This window comes from Lithobates pipiens, unplaced genomic scaffold, assembly GCF_037356315.1.
Source record: "Lithobates pipiens isolate NorthernLeopardFrog02 unplaced genomic scaffold, aLitPip1_a1.2 Scaffold_18, whole genome shotgun sequence".
Taxonomy (NCBI): domain Eukaryota; kingdom Metazoa; phylum Chordata; class Amphibia; order Anura; family Ranidae; genus Lithobates; species Lithobates pipiens.
In genome coordinates, this window is record NW_027507758.1 from 31,005,227 (window position 1) to 31,022,485 (window position 17,259).

The 17,259-nt window shown below is 44.4% G+C and overlaps 2 non-coding genes across 2 annotated transcripts; both read left to right on the plus strand.

Moving 5' to 3' along the window:
* The first annotated feature begins 4,275 nt into the window (after positions 1 to 4,275).
* Positions 4,276 to 4,347, plus strand: TRNAN-AUU (transfer RNA asparagine (anticodon AUU)). The gene has a single exon. It is a non-coding gene; the product is annotated as a tRNA-Asn (tRNA).
* Positions 4,348 to 16,634: 12,287 nt separating this feature from the next.
* TRNAN-AUU (transfer RNA asparagine (anticodon AUU)) lies at positions 16,635 to 16,706 on the plus strand. Its single transcript has one exon. It is a non-coding gene; the product is annotated as a tRNA-Asn (tRNA).
* Positions 16,707 to 17,259: the final 553 nt, after the last annotated feature.

Genomic DNA, 17,259 nt, shown 5'->3' on the forward strand with positions numbered 1-17,259 from the left:
TAATGATAATATAATATAATAATGGTATTATAATTATGATAATAATAATCATGGTAATATAACAATTAATGGTAATAATGATAATATAATAATGGTAATATAATTATGATAATAAAATAATAACAATAATGGAAACATAATAATGGTAATATATTAATAATGATGGTAATATAATAATGGAAATATATTAAGTATAATAATAATAATGGCAATATAATTATGATAATATGTATAGTAATGTAATGATAATAATGGAATATAATAATGGTAACATAATATAATAATAATAATGATAATATAATTAATAAAATATAATAATATAATAATGACAATAATAAAATAATAACAATAATGGAAACATAATAATAATGGTAATATATTAATGTAATATAATAATAATAATGATGGTAATATGATAATAATGGAAATATAGTAATGATAATATAATAATAATGTTTATACAATTGTGCTAATATGTATAGTAATGTAATAATAATATTAATGGTAATAACGATAATAATGGAATATAAAATAATAATGGTAATATAATATAATAATGACAATATAGTAATATAATAATAATATGAAAATATAATAATAAATAGGTAATGAAGGGAAATATATAGAATTTGGTACTAAACAGGTTAAATGTCACTTTTTTTTCCCCTCTGGTTTACATTAGAGTATCTACAGCGCCACCTAGTGGTCAGTCCCAGCGAGAACACGTGGCACCCCGCACACGCCGCTATCCCCACACATAGAAAAAGAGGCCCGCCCCCCCGCAGGGTGACACCCAGCTCCTGGAGGTATTCCTGCAGATCATCGCGCAGACTGGCGGACATACTTCCTCTCCACCGGTGTTGTGCCGAGAATGGTTTCCCTGTCGAAATCTGTCCCCCCCCCCCACCCCCCTCTCGGCTCAGATCGGAACCCCGCCTGTCCTGCCCTCTGCACTGCGGCTCCTCCCACTCTACCCCGAATGCAAATCACACTTCTACCGTCCCCGCCCCCGCAACAGTAAGACTCCGCCTTCAGGGCTCAGGGGGAGGAGATACCGAAGACGCTCTCTGGCTGCTCTCTCGCTCCTGCAGGCGGACTCAGAGCGTTGTTGCTAGGCGCGGGCGGCCATAGCAACCAGTTCGGCAATGTTTATTGCCACAACACCGATCACCCCACCAGGCACTTCTCCTCCTCACACTGCACTCACCGATTGAATCAACTTTATTACACCGCGGACAATGAGTGTACAGGTGAGCGACCCGTATTATGATGTAATGGAAGTGATGTGTGGGACGTCACCCTCATCTGACGGAGCACCGGCGCCATCTTTGTTGAAGGCAATAGCCGTTTTAAAATTATAAAATTGAATAAAACGAAATAGATAAATAAAGATCTCCGGACTGTATAAAAGATTCTCCTAATATTTATTGCATCCAATAGGAAACATTCCAGTTGTATCAATATGTAGTATTACAGTCTATAGGATTTCATTATAATGAAGATATCGGATCATTTCCAGTTCTGCTGGATCCCCAAAATCAGATCCATCCTGTGCGCAGTGCCTGGCGCAGCCCAGATGATACATTTTGCAGCAGCTGTAAAGTGAAGTTGCTAATTTTGCAGCAGCTGTAAAGTGAAGTTTCTCTCTTGCAGCTTAGCAACGCTATGATGTCATAGTGACACTGATGTGGCTATATAAGGAACAGCAGCAGTTGCAGAGTGTCAGTTGGTCTTTGATCTCAGCTGAGACAGGTGTGTCTGGAAGGAGCTCCAGGTATTTTCTCACTGAATTTCAAAGCTTTCTTTTTCCATATTGGTTTTGTTTATTCAAAACCTTCTATTGATAGCGAGCAGCAAGCGCAGATTTCTATCTTTATTTGTTGTAGTAACTAACATTTCTTGTCAGTTACTAATCTTTACAAAAATGAGGAATCAGATCATTGCCGTCATTTTTACTCTACTGTGCACATGGGTAGGAGTACGAGAGGTCACCAAACCCTCTCCAGAGATCTCCATGCCCCTCAAGGAAGAGAACATCAATGCTTCGGTGCAGATAGTGGAGGAATTAGGCAAAGGAATTGAACGTGACCCCCCAGAGATTTATATGAAAGAGGAGGAGACTGTACAGTCAATAGGGGGGCCAGGGAAGAGTTCATGCGTTTTTAAACCATTCTCATGGTCAGAAAAGCAAAGAGACTCACAAAAAGAGACAAACATCCACATTCCGGTGGAGGAGTCCAAGATTGAGTCCACAGGGCAGCAAGTGGAAGACTTGGGCAGAGAAACAGATAATGACCCCCCAGAAAGCCACCTTCTGGTGGAGGAGTCTGAGATAAAGTCCACAGGGCAGCAAGTGGACGAATTGGACAGAGGAAGGGAAAATGACCCTCCAGAGATCCAGGTGGTAGAAGAGGAGACAACAGAGAGGCTAGGGGAAATTCCATGGATTTTCAAAATATTCTATCCATGGTTAGTAAAGAAAAAAGTCTCCCAAAAAAACCCAGATACCCACATTCCGGTGGAGGAGTCCACGATTGAGTCCACGGAGCAGCAAGTGGAGGAGTTGGACAGAAAAACTGAAAATGACCACCCCCCAGAGATCTACGTGATAGAAGAGGAGACTGTGAAGACAATGGAGAGACCAGGGGAAATTCCATGGGTTTTTAAAATATTCTATCCATGGTTAGGAAAGCAAAAAGTCCCCCAAAAAATCCCAGATACCCACATTACGATGGAGGAGTCCAAGATCAAGTCCACAGAGCAGCAAGTGGAGGACTTGGACAGAAAAATTGAAAATGACCCCCCAGAGATCTACGTGATAGAAGAGGAGACTGTTGTGAAGACAACGAAGAGGCTAGGGGAAGTTCCATGGGTTTTTAAAATATTATATCCATGGTTAGAAAAGCAAGAAGTCTCCCAAGAAACTCCAAGTACCCACATTCCGGTGGAGGAGTCCAAGATCGAGTCCACGGAGCAGCAAGTGGAGGACTTGGACAGAAAAATTGAAAATGACCCCCCAGAGATCCACGTGATAGAAGAGGAGACTGTAAAGACAATGGAGAGACCAGGGGAAATTCCATGGGTTTTTAAAATATTCTATCCATGGTTAGGAAAGCAAAAAGTCCCCCAAAAAATTCCAGATACCCACATTACGATGGAGGAGTCCAAGATCGAGTCCATGGAGCAGCAAGTGGAGGACTTGGACAGAAAAATTGAAAATGACCCCCCAGAGATCCATGTGATAGAAGAGGAGACTGTAAAGACAACAGAGAGGCCAGGGGAAATTCCATGGGTTTTTAAAATATTATATCCATGGTTAGGAAAGCAAAAAGTCTCCCAAGAAACCCCAAATACCCACATTCCAGTGGAGGAGTCCAAGATCATGTCCACGGAGCAGCAAGTGTAGGACTTGGACAAAGGAAGGGAGTATAACCCTCCAGAGATCCAGAAGCTAGTGAAGCAGTTACGCAAAAACTCAACAGAGCAGGAAGTGGACGGTATGGTAAAAGGAACGGCAAACGGGCCATCAGAATCCTCCAGCTGGATTTCATTACTGGCCACCAGTGCATTCTGGTGTAAGATAACACTCCTGATAATTATCATCATTCTGAAATACATCCTGCGGAGAAATGACCTGGCCAGGATATTGGGACAATATTTGATTTTCCTGAATCTGATTGAAGTCATTTATGATGGGCTGGGCAACTTCAGCTTTCTCTGGGAAAGCGAGTGGGCGGCTTAGTGAATAGAGGACCACCCCTGCTTACAAGCACTGGTGAAGAATATTGTTGGTCAGAACTATTTTCACTTTAAAGAAGTGGGGAAAACAGTTTGGGTTTGCAGTGCACCTATAAGGAGAGAAGGATTAAGTCTGAGCGCCGATGCATTCATAGTTTATAGTGTGTGTGTGTGGGGGGGGGGGGGGGGGTGGCTGACATATATGCAGGTTTGTGTGTTTGGGAGGGTGGCTGACATATATGCAGGTTTGTGTGTGTGGGGGGGGGGGGTGGCTGACCTATATACAGGTGTGTGTGGGGGGGTGGCTGACCTTTATACATGTGTTTGGGGGGGGTGGTTGAAGTATATACAGGTGGGGGGGTGGGTGGAGAGACACTGCTCTCAGGCACAGCGCTAGATTGAGATCAAGCTCAGGTAAGTGGGTGGGGGGGGGTGGAGGGTGGGGGAGGGGGGGGGATGGAGGGCGGTGGGGGGGTGGAGGGTGCTGGGGGGAGCTGCAGATAGGTTTTTTCCCTTCACACTCCAAAGACATGCCTCGCGTTGGTGGTGCAGTGGTGAGCATAGCTGCTTATTCAGCAGCTGACCCGGGTTCGATTCCCGGCCAATGCAATTACCAAGATGGCTGCCTTGACTGCTAACTGCTTTGTGTCCCCAGGGAGAATTCTGCTGTACAATTTAAATCCTGATGGAATAAAATGTAAACCACAGTGAATGTGTCCTATATTTGTATGTATTTTGTTAAACACTTTTGAATACTGTTTTTTGCAGAAAGATATTATTTTGTATTCTAAATTTCAGCCAGTAGGTGGAACACTTGCCTGTAACCCCAATACTAACCCTCCCTATATGCACAAGAATATTCCCCCTGTAACCCCAATACTAACCCTCTCTATAGCCCCAAGAATAACCCACCCTATAACCCCAATACTAACCCTCCCTATAGCCCCAAGAATAACCCCCCTGTAACCCCAATACTATCTCTCCCTATATCCCCAAGTAGTGATGGACGAACTTCCGACGGGACGTTTCGCGAACGCGGCCGATAGTTCGCGAACCGTAACGTTCGCGGTGGGCCCCATTGACTTCAATGGGAGGCAAACTTTGCAAACCTACAGGTCAAATTTGCAGCCACAAAATAATCAATAGCTGTGCAAACATAGTCCCACCACATGGCCAATGACATAACACATGTATGAGGTGAATCTGGGATCGACAACTACAAGCATTCTTTTTTTATATGGGAAATTGTTGTGACAATTCAGGACTGTGGAGCACATGAAGGCAATGGAGGAGAGGGAAGGTCAGGGTAGGCAAAGAAGAGGGTGCAGGAGATGATCACCAGCAGCGTGACATACAGCAATGACACCTGCACCGTGATAGAGTCATCTGACACCAGCACCGTGATAGAGAGCACTGACATCAGCAGCGTGACATACAGCAATGACACCTGCACCATGATAGAGAGCACTGACAACAGCACCGTGATAGAGAGCACTGACATCAGCAGCATGACATAAAGCGCTAACACCAGCACCGTGATATACAGCACTGACAGCAGCACCGTGATAGAGAGCACTGACATCAGCAGTGTGACATACAGCAATGACACCTGCACCGTGATAGAGTGATCTGACAACAGCACCGTGATAGAGAGCACTGACATCAGCAGCATGACATAAAGCACTAACACCAGCACCGTGATATACAGCACTGACAGCAGCACCGTGATAGAGAGCACTGACATCAGGAGCGTGACATACAGCAATAACACCTGCACCGTGATAGAGTGATCTGACACCAGCACCGTGATAGAGCACTGACATCAGCAGCGTGACATAAAGCACTAACACCAGCACTGTGATATACAGCACTGACAGCAGCACCGTGATAGAGATTACTGACATCAGTACTGTGATATACAGCACTGACACCTGCACCGTAAGCAGCCCCAGGAGGAAGTCAACATAGCACAGGGATGGTGGGAGCCCCTCATAATGAGCATAGCACAGGGATGGTGGGAGCCCCTCATAATAAGCATAGCACAGGGATGGTGGGAGCCCCTCATAATATGCACAGCAGAGGTACAGCCCCAGGAGGAAGTCAGCACAGCACAGGGATGGTGGGAGCCCCTCATAATAAGCAGCCCCAGGAGGATGTCAGCATAGCACAGGGATGGTGGGAGCCCCTCATAATAAGCAGCCCCAGGAGGAAGTCAGCACAGCACAGAGATGGTGGGAGCCCCTCATAATAAGCATAGCACAGGGATGGTGGGAGCCCCTCATAATATGCACAGCAGAGGTACAGCCCCAGGAGGAAGTCAGCACAGCACAGGGATGGTGGGAGCCCCTCATAATAAGCAGCCCCAGAAGGAAGTCAGCACAGCACAGGGATGGTGGGAGCCCCTCATAATAAGCAGCCCCAGTAGAAATATGACACTGCTCAACCTCTTCAAAGAGGAGGGTACGGGCATATAGTACGGTGTGCTTTTTTTGGACAAGGTAGTGAGCCAAATGAAGAAAGAAGGTCTGTGTGCTCGATTAAAAAAATTGTTTATAGACATATACATGGTCTAATGGTCACATGTGTTGAATTCCTCCGAGATCCATGCCTCATTCATTTTTAGAAATGTGAGGTAGTTAACAATGTCGTGAGCTAGGCGAGTACGCTTATCGGTCACGATCCCCCCTGCTGCGCTGAACGTCCTTTTGGACAGGACACTGGATGAGGGGCAAGCCAACAGTTCGATTGCAAATTGGGCAAGCTCTGGCCAGAGGTCAAGCCTGCCCACCCAGTAGTCCAGGGGTTCATCACTCCTCATAGAGTCCACATCGGCCGTTAACCCGATGTAGTCGGACACCTGACGGTCTAGGCGTTCCCTGATGCTGGATCCGGATGACACCTGTCGATGGGTCGGCTGAAAGAATGACCTCATATCCGAAGTCACCAACACATCTTCAAACCGGCCTCTTCTTGCAGGCGCTGTTGGGTTGGTACCCGCAACTCCTTCTCTGGGAGTGGGAATTGCTCCTCTGCCAGCGCACGCAAAAGCAGAATGCAGCATTTCTCGAAGCAAGGCCTTGAAGTGCTCCATTCTGCCAGCCCTCTGTGACGGCGGTAACATTTCCGCCATTTTGTGTTTGTACCGGGGGTCTAAGTATGTTGCCACCCAGTACTGGTCCTTGACCCTTATGCTTTTTATACGGGGGTCCCTATTAAAACACTGGAGCATGAAGGCCCCCATTTGCACTAAACTGGAAGCGGTGTGGTGGCCTGGCTCCTGCTCATCATCCAGGATAATGTCGTCCTCTTCATTCTCCTCTCCCCATCCACGCACAACAGGGATCCCAGAAAGGTTTAAAGCATGCTCTTCTTGCTCCTCCTCATCCGCCCCGGCACCATCCTCCTCTGACTCCTCTTCAGACTCCTGTTGTTGACTTGTCTCAGATAGAGTAGCCACCCCTGGGAATTCATCCAGCATTGCGACTTTCTCATCTTCCCGCTCCTGCTCCTCCACAGCTTGATCAATGACACAACGCAATGCACGCTCCATAAAGAAGGCATAAGGTACCATGTCACTGATTGCGCCATGGCTGCGACTGACCAGTTTGGTGATCCAGGTAGTCTGCATGCGTCGCGCATGAGCAGCCACTGGCGCAGTGAAAAAAAACCCAGCTCCCCAGAACCTGTTCTGCCGCAGAGTTCATACAGGTAGACGTTAACTGCACGTTTCTGCTGGAGCAGCCTATCAAGCATATAGAAGGTTGAGTTCCATCGCGTCGGGCAATCGCAAATAGGATGTCTGACCGGCAGATTGTGTCGCCGCTGAATGTCAGCAAGGCGAGCCATGGCCGTGTAAGATCTTCTGAAATGGGCCGAGATTTTCCTTGCCTGCCGCAAGATCTCCTGGACCCCAGGGTATTTGACAACGAATCGCTGCACGACCAAGTTTAAGACGTGTGCCATGCATGGCACGTGCGTGATTTTGCCCTGTTTCAATGCGCTAAGCAGATTGGCACCGTTGTCACACACCACTTTACCAACTGTCAAATTGAGCGGTGTTAGCCACTGATCTGCCAGTGAACACAAAGCTGAAAGGAGTGCCGGGCCAGTGTGGCTCTTGACTTCCAGGCACAACAGACGCAGCACGGCATGGCAACGTCTCACCTGGCATGTCGAATAGGTTCTGGGGAGCTTGGGCAGCGCAGTGGAAGAGACGCTAGCAGCGGAAAAGGAGGAGTCAGCCGAGGAGGAGAGGGAGGAGGATGGAGTAGGAGGAGAAGGAGAAGAAGGGCCAGGCCTGCATGCAATCCGTGGCGGTAAAACCAAATCTACACGGGTGCCACGGGTTACATGCTTGACGGCCCTCAGAAGGTTCACCCAGTGGGCAGTAAAAGTGATATACGTTCCCTGCCCGTGTTTGCTAGACCACGTGTCCACAGGGACCAGTTTATATGGCAGTAGTTGGTGGGCTATGAGTTCTGACAAGCCAGCCGTCAACCGTTGGGCAAGAGGGTTATCCGGCGTCATCATTTTTACGCTCGAACATTAGGCCCACGGAAGCCTGCCTTTTTGCAGAAAAACGTGAGCTTGGCGTGATGGAAGGTGGAGTGGAGGACAATTGTGAGGAGAGAGGAGAAGGAGAAGTAGAAGACGAGGCTGGGCGGTGAGAGCCTGGAGTGTGGCTTTGTGTGTTCCGTTGCTCCCACTGGACTCGGTGATGGCTGCTCATGTGCCTTCTTAAGGCGGTCGTCCCTAGGTGAGTGTTGGGCTTACCGCGACTAATGCGTTGACTGCAAAGATTGCAGATGGCAACGCTATTGTCAGCAGCGGACACGTTAAAAAAAGCCCACACTGCAGAGCCATGTGCCGGTGTCCTGGGAGCGCCAGGTGTGACCGTACATGGTCGATGACTCGCTCCTGATACATTTGCAGTCTACTTTGTCCCTCCTGTGCAATGTAAGTTATTCCTGCTTCTCCTCCCTATCTGCTGGTCCATATCTCCCTCTGAACTCCCCTCCTCTTCCTCTCTTGTGGGCACCCACGTGACATCACTAGACACGTCATCATCGACGTCACCTTCCCCACCGCTATAGAGATCTTGGAGTAGGCAGCAACACCGGGGACCAACCTCCTCCTTGGGCTGATCTGGGTACTGTCGTCAGACTGCTGAGTAGCGGTTGTTGCTACCTCCTCTTCCTGATCCAATACCAAGAGTGGCTGCGCATCAGAAATGTCTTGATATGCATCGGAAAATAATTCCTGTGACTCAAGCGGAAGGTATGTGGTGGTGGTGGCGTTGTTGGTGGTAGTGTCTTTGGGGGTGCACATAGCAGAGAGTGAAGAAGAGGGTGCAGATCGAGAGGATGAGGAGGGTGCAGAAGAGTAAGGCTGAGTGAGCCACTCAACCAAGTCTGGTGCGTCCTTTAAATGAATTGAACGCACCTTCTGCAACTTCCCACTTTGGCTCAAGCCTGTTGCTCCTGCCCTACCCCTACCACCCCTGCGGAAGGGCCTGCCTCTTCCTCTGCCTGTCATTTTTTAAATGACCCTGTGACAAAACTCTCAGTTCCTATACTGATAAAGGACTGCTGCAGTATAGGGCAGCGGTCAGCAGTAGTGCACCTCAACCCTATGTATTGTGGACCTATACCAGTCCTTATGGAATAGCAGACTGTACCTCACTCAACCCTATGTACTGCAGCACCCTAGACCAAGTTACCAGTCCTTATAAGGACCTTTGTGGAACAAGTAGGTTGTGACTGATTAGCAGACTGTACGTCAGTCCCTATACTGATAAAGGACTGCTGCAGTATAGGGCAGCGGTCAGCAGTAGTGCACCTCAACCCTATGTATTGTGGACCTATACCAGTCCTTATGGAATAGCAGACTGTACCTCACTCAACCCTATGTACTGCAGCACCCTAGACCAAGTTACCAGTCCTTATAAGGACCTTTGTGGAACAAGTAGGTTGTGACTGATTAGCAGACTGTACGTCAGTCCCTATACTGATGAAGGACTGCTGCAGTATAGGGCAGCGGTCAGCAGTAGTGCACCTCAACCCTATGTATTGTGGACCTATACCAGTCCTTATGGAATAGCAGACTGTACCTCACTCAACCCTATGTACTGTAGCACCCTAGACCTTACCAGTCCTTATAAGGACCTTTGTGGAACAAGTAGGTTGTGACTGATTAGCAGACTGTACGTCAGTCCCTATACTGATGAAGGACTGCTGCAGTATAGGGCACGTACGCAGTAGCGGTGGGGAAAATCGTATGCTATTTGGACAGGAATCGCACCACATTCCTGTTCAAAATGCATGTGATTCTTTGCAGTGCGATTTCCGCTCATTCATTTTGTATTGATGCGAATCGCACCATAAAGTATTGGTATCGGGAGCATTTGGGCGAGTACTGATACTCACGCAAATGCTTGGTATTGCCACCATTACCTATATCATTGCATTCCTAATAGTAATGATAATAAATAATAATGGTAATATAATCATGATAATAATGATGGTAATATAATATTAACCACTTTGCGCCCGCGCTATGGCCAGAAGACGTCTACAGCGCGGACACTAACTGCCGGGAGGGCGTCCCTGGACGTCCTCCCGTTTACTCCCCCTCTGCGCGCCGCCGCGGACGCACATCAGGGAAGTTCTGTGTCCCTGTGGACACAGCCAATCACAGATCGTGATAAATGGCCAATCACAGCGGCCATTTAGCACTCGGTCGGCGTGTCTAATGGGAGGTGATCTCATATGTAAACATATGAGATCATCTCTCATCACCGGCTCTCCCTCCTCACACAGAGACAGCGTGTGAGGAGGGACAGATGAACGGCTGCAGCTGCAGCATCATTGAAAAGTAAGAACACACACACACACATGCCCACCTGTCCCCAGTGCCACTATCAGTGCCACCTGTCAGTGCCATGTGTCTCCAGTGCCACCTATCAGTGTCATCTGTCCCCAGTGCCACGTGTCAGTGTCACCAGTGCCACATATCAGTTCCACCTGTCAGTGCCATCTGTCATCAGTGCCACGTGCCATCAGTGTCTCGTGTCATTGTCCTGGTGCTCCAGGGCCTTCAAAAGTGTAATAGTCAACAAGATAGATGTGTCATTTATGCTCCTAGAACACCTGAGTGTGCTCCCTGCATGTTGGGCCTCTCTATGTGGCCAGGCTGTGAAAAAGTCCCACACATGTGGTATTGTAATACTCAGGAGTAGCAGAATTTATTTTGGGGCGTCATTTGTGGTATACACATGCCATGTGAGAGAAATAACCTATTACAATAACAATTTTGTGGGGGAAAAAAAAATACATAAAAAAAAATCTTCATTTTGCAAAGAATTGTGGGAAAAAATGACATCAAAAAGCTCACCATGCCTCTTACTAAATACCTTGGAATGTCTACTTTCCAAAAAGGGGTCATTTGGGGGGTATTTGTACTTTCCTGGCTTGTTTGGGTCGCAAGAAATGAGGCCACTGCACCACAACTTGTAGACTCTCTAACTTTCACAAAGACCAAATAATATCCAGGAATTTGTGTTATTTTTACCAAATATATGTAGCAGTATAAATTTTGGCCAAAATTCATTAAAAAAAAAAAGAATAATTTGCAAAATTTTATCCCAGAAACAAAGAAAAATGCATTTTTTTTTCAAAATTTTCTGTATTTTTTCATTTATAGCGCAAAAAATAAAAAACCCAGAGGTGATCAAATACCACCAAATGAAAGCTCTATTTGTATGAAAAAAAAGGACAAAAAATTATTTGGGTACAGTGTTACATGACTGAGTAATTGTCATTCAAAGTGTGAGAGCACCGAAAGCTGAAAATTGGTGTGGGCAGGAGGGGGGTTTAAGTGCCCAGTAGGCAAGTGGTTAATAATGGAATAATAATAATAATAATGGTAATATAATAACAATAATAATGATAATATTAATGGTAATATAATGATAAAATGAATGGTAATAATGATAATATAATAATGGCAATATAATTATGATAATAATAATAATAATAATGGTAATATAACAATGATATTAATGGTAATAATGATAATATAATAATGGTAATATCATTATGATAATAAAATAATAATAACAATAATGGAAATATAATAATAATGGAAACATAATATGGTAACGTAATATATTAATAATATGATATGATAATATTAATGGTAATAATGATAATAATGGTAATATAATTATGATAATAAAATAATAATAATGGAAAAAAAAATAATGGTAATATATTAATAATATTAATGGTAATATAATAATGAAAATATATTAAGTATAATAATGGCAATATAATTATGATAATAATATAACAATGATATTAATGGTAATAATGATAATATAATAATGGTAATATAATTATGATAACAAAATAATAATAACAATAATGGAAATATAATAATAATAATAATGGAAACATAATAATGGTAATATATTAATAATATGATAATAATGGTAATATAATCATGCTAATAATGATGGCAATATAACAATAATAATGGTAATATAATAATCATAATATTAATGGTAATATAATGATAATAATAATGGAATAAAATAATGATAATATAATATAATATAATAATGGTATTATAATTATGATAATAATAATCATGGTAATATAACAATTAATGGTAATAATGATAATATAATAATGGTAATATAATTATGATAATAAAATAATAACAATAATGGAAACATAATAATGGTAATATATTAATAATGATGGTAATATAATAATGGAAATATATTAAGTATAACAATAATAATGGCAATATAATTATGATAATATGTATAGTAATGTAATGATAATAATGGAATATAATAATGGTAACATAATATAATAATAATAATGATAATATAATTAATAAAATATAATAATATAATAATGACAATAATAAAATAATAACAATAATGGAAACATAATAATAATGGTAATATATTAATGTAATATAATAATAATAATGATGGTAATATGATAATAATGGAAATATAGTAATGATAATATAATAATAATGTTTATACAATTGTGCTAATATGTATAGTAATGTAATAATAATATTAATGGTAATAACGATAATAATTGAATATAAAATAATAATGGTAATATAATGTAATAATGACAATATAGTAATAGAAATATAATAATAATATGAAAATATAATAATAATAATAAATAGGTAATGAAGGGAAATATATAGAATTTGGTACTAAACGGGTTAAATGTCACTTTTTTTTCCCCTCTGGTTTACATTAGAGTCTCTACAGCGCCACCTAGTGGTCAGTCCTGGCGAGAACACGTGGCACCCCGCACACGCCGCTATCCCCACACATAGAAAAAGCGGCCCCGCCCCCCGCAGGGTGACACCCAGCTCCTGGAGGTATTCCTGCAGATCATCGCGCAGACTGGCGGACATACTTCCTCTCCACCGGTGTTGTGCCGAGAATGGTTTCCCTGTCGAAATCTGTTCCCCCCCCCACCCGCCTCTCGGCTCAGATCGGAACCCCGCCTGTCCCGCCCTCTGCACTGCGGCTCCTCCCACTCTAACCCGAATGCAAATCACACTTCTACCGTCCCCGCCCACGCGACAGTAAGACTCCGCCTGCAGGGCTCAGGGGGAGGAGATACCGAAGACGCTCTCTGGCTGCTCTCTCGCTCCTGCAGGCGGACTCAGAGCGCTGTTGCTAGGCGTGGGGCGGCCATAGCAACCAGTTCGGCAATGTTTATTGCCACAACACCGATCACCCCACCGGGCACTTCTCCTCCTCACACTGCACTCACCGATTGAATCAACTTTATTACACCGCAGACAATGAGTGTTCAGGTGAGCGACCCATATTATGATGTAATGGAAGTGATGTGTGGGACGTCACAAACGTCACCCTCATCTGACGGAGCACCGGCGCCATCTTTGTTGAAGGCAATAGCCATTTTAAAATGATAAAATTGAATAAAACGAAATAGATAAATAAAGATCTCCGCACTGTATAAAAGATTCTCCTAATATTTATTGCATCCAATAGGAAACATTCCAGTTGTATCAATATGTAGTATTACAGTCTATAGGATTTCATTATAATGAAGATATCGGATCATTTCCAGTTCTGCTGGATCCCCAAAATCAGATCCATCCTGTGCACAGTGCCTGGCCCAGCCCAGATGATACATTTTGCAGCAGCTGTAAAGTGAAGTTGCTAATTTTGCAGCAGCTGTAAAGTGAAGTATCTCTCCTGCAGTTTAGCAATACTATGATGTCATAGTGACACTGATGTGGCTATATATGGAACAGCAGCAGTTGCAGAGTCTCAGTTGGTCTTTGATCTCAGCTGAGACAGGTGTGTCTGGAAGGAGCTCCAGGTATTTTCTCACTGAATTTCAAAGCTTTCTTTTTCCATATTGGTTTTGTTTATTCAAAACCTTCTATTGATAGCAAGCAGCAAGCGCAGATTTCTATCTTTATTTGTTGTAGTAACTAACATTTCTTGTCAGTTACTAATCTTTACAAAAATGAGGAATCAGATCATTGCCGTAATTTTTACTCTACTGTGCACATGGGTAGGAGTACGAGAGGTCACCAAACCCTCTCCAGAGATCTCCATGCCCCTCAAGGAAGAGAACATCAATGCTCCGGTGCAGATAGTGGAGGAATTAGGCAAAGGAATTGAACGTGACCCCCCAGAGATTTATATGAAAGAGGAGGAGACTGTACAGTCAATAGGGGGGCCAGGGGAGAGTTCATGCGTTTTTAAACCATTCTCATGGTCAGAAAAGCAAAGAGACTCACAAAAAGAGACAGACATCCACATTCCGGTGGAGGAGTCCAAGATTGAGTCCACAGGGCAGCAAGTGGAAGACTTGGGCAGAGAAACAGATAATGACCCCCCAGAAAGCCACGTTCTGGTGGAGGAGTCTGAGATAAAGTCCACAGGGCAGCAAGTGGACGAATTGGACAGAGGAAGGGAAAATGACCCTCCAGAGATCCAGGTGGTAGAAGAGGAGACAACAGAGAGGCTAGGGGAAATTCCATGGATTTTCAAAATATTCTATCCATGGTTAGTAAAGAAAAAAGTCTCCCAAAAAAACCCAGATACCCACATTCCGGTGGAGGAGTCCACGATTGAGTCCACGGAGCAGCAAGTGGAGGAGTTGGACAGAAAAACTGAAAATGACCACCCCCCAGAGATCTACGTGATAGAAGAGGAGACTGTGAAGACAATGGAGAGACCAGGGGAAATTCCATGGGTTTTTAAAATATTCTATCCATGGTTAGGAAAGCAAAAAGTCCCCCAAAAAATCCCAGATACCCACATTACGATGGAGGAGTCCAAGATCAAGTCCACAGAGCAGCAAGTGGAGGACTTGGACAGAAAAATTGAAAATGACCCCCCAGAGATCTACGTGATAGAAGAGGAGACTGTTGTGAAGACAACGAAGAGGCTAGGGGAAGTTCCATGGGTTTTTAAAATATTATATCCATGGTTAGAAAAGCAAGAAGTCTCCCAAGAAACTCCAAGTACCCACATTCCGGTGGAGGAGTCCAAGATCGAGTCCACGGAACAGCAAGTGGAGGACTTGGACAGAAAAATTGAAAATGACCCCCCAGAGATCCACGTGATAGAAGAGGAGACTGTAAAGACAATGGAGAGACCAGGGGAAATTCCATGGGTTTTTAAAATATTCTATCCATGGTTAGGAAAGCAAAAAGTCCCCCAAAAAATTCCAAATACCCACATTACGATGGAGGAGTCCAAGATCGAGTCCACGGAGCAGCAAGTGGAGGACTTGGACAGAAAAATTGAAAATGACCCCCCAGAGATCCATGTGATAGAAGAGGAGACTGTAAAGACAACAGAGAGGCCAATGGAAATTCCATGGGTTTTTAAAATATTATATCCATGGTTAGGAAAGCAAAAAGTCTCCCAAGAAACCCCAAATACCCACATTCCAGTGGAGGAGTCCAAGATCATGTCCACGGAGCAGCAAGTGTAGGACTTGGACAAAGGAAGGGAGTATAACCCTCCAGAGATCCAGAAGCTAGTGAAGCAGTTACGCAAAAACTCAACAGAGCAGGAAGTGGACGGTATGGTAAAAGGAACAGCAAACGGGCCATCAGAATCCTCCAGCTGGATTTCATTACTGGCCACCAGTGCATTCTGGTGTAAGATAACACTCCTGATAATTATCATCATTCTGAAATACATCCTGCGGAGAAATGACCTGGCCAGGATATTGGGACAATATTTGATTTTCCTGAATCTGATTGAAGTCATTTATGATGGGCTGGGCAACTTCAGCTTTCTCTGGGAAAGCGAGTGGGCGGCTTAGTGAATAGAGGACCACCCCTGCTTACAAGCACTGGTGAAGAATATTGTTGGTCAGAACTATTTTCACTTTAAAGAGGTGGGGAAAACAGTTTGGGTTTGCAGTGCACCTATAAGGAGAGAATGATTAAGTCTGAGCGCCGATGCATTCATAGTTTATAGTGTGTGTGTGTGGGGGGGGGGGGGGGGGGGTGGCTGACATATATGCAGGTTTGTGTGTTTGGGAGGGTGGCTGACATATATGCAGGTTTGTGTGTGTGGGGGGGGGTGGCTGACCTATATACAGGTGTGTGTGGGGGGGGTGGCTGACCTTTATACATGTGTTTGGGGGGGGTGGTTGAAGTATATACAGGTGGGGGGGTGGGTGGAGAGACACTGCTCTCAGGCACAGCGCTAGATTGAGATCAAGCTCAGGTAAGTGGGTGGGGGGGGGGTGGAGGGTGGGGGAGGGGGGGGGATGGAGGGCGGTGGGGGGGTGGAGGGTGCTGGGGGGAGCTGCAGATAGGTTTTTTCCCTTCACACTCCAAAGACATGCCTCGCGTTGGTGGTGCAGTGGTGAGCATAGCTGCTTATTCAGCAGCTGACCCGGGTTCGATTCCCGGCCAATGCAATTACCAAGATGGCTGCCTTGACTGCTAACTGCTTTGTGTCCCCAGGGAGAATTCTGCTGTACAATTTAAATCCTGATGGAATAAAATGTAAACCACAGTGAATGTGTCCTATATTTGTATGTATTTTGTTAAACACTTTTGAATACTGTTTTTTGCAGAAAGATATTATTTTGTATTCTAAATTTCAGCCAGTAGGTGGAACACTTGCCTGTAACCCCAATACTAACCCTCCCTATATGCACAAGAATATTCCCCCTGTAACCCCAATACTAACCCTCTCTATAGCCCCAAGAATAACCCACCCTATAACCCCAATACTAACCCTCCCTATAGCCCCAAGAATAACCCCCCTGTAACCCCAATACTATCTCTCCCTATATCCCCAAGTAGTGATGGACGAACTTCCGACGGGACGTTTCGCGAACGCGGACGCGGCCGATAGTTCGCGAACCGTAACGTTCGCGGTGGGCCCCATTGACTTCAATGGGAGGCAAACTTTGCAAACCTACAGGTCAAATTTGCAGCCACAAAATAATCAATAGCTGTGCAAAC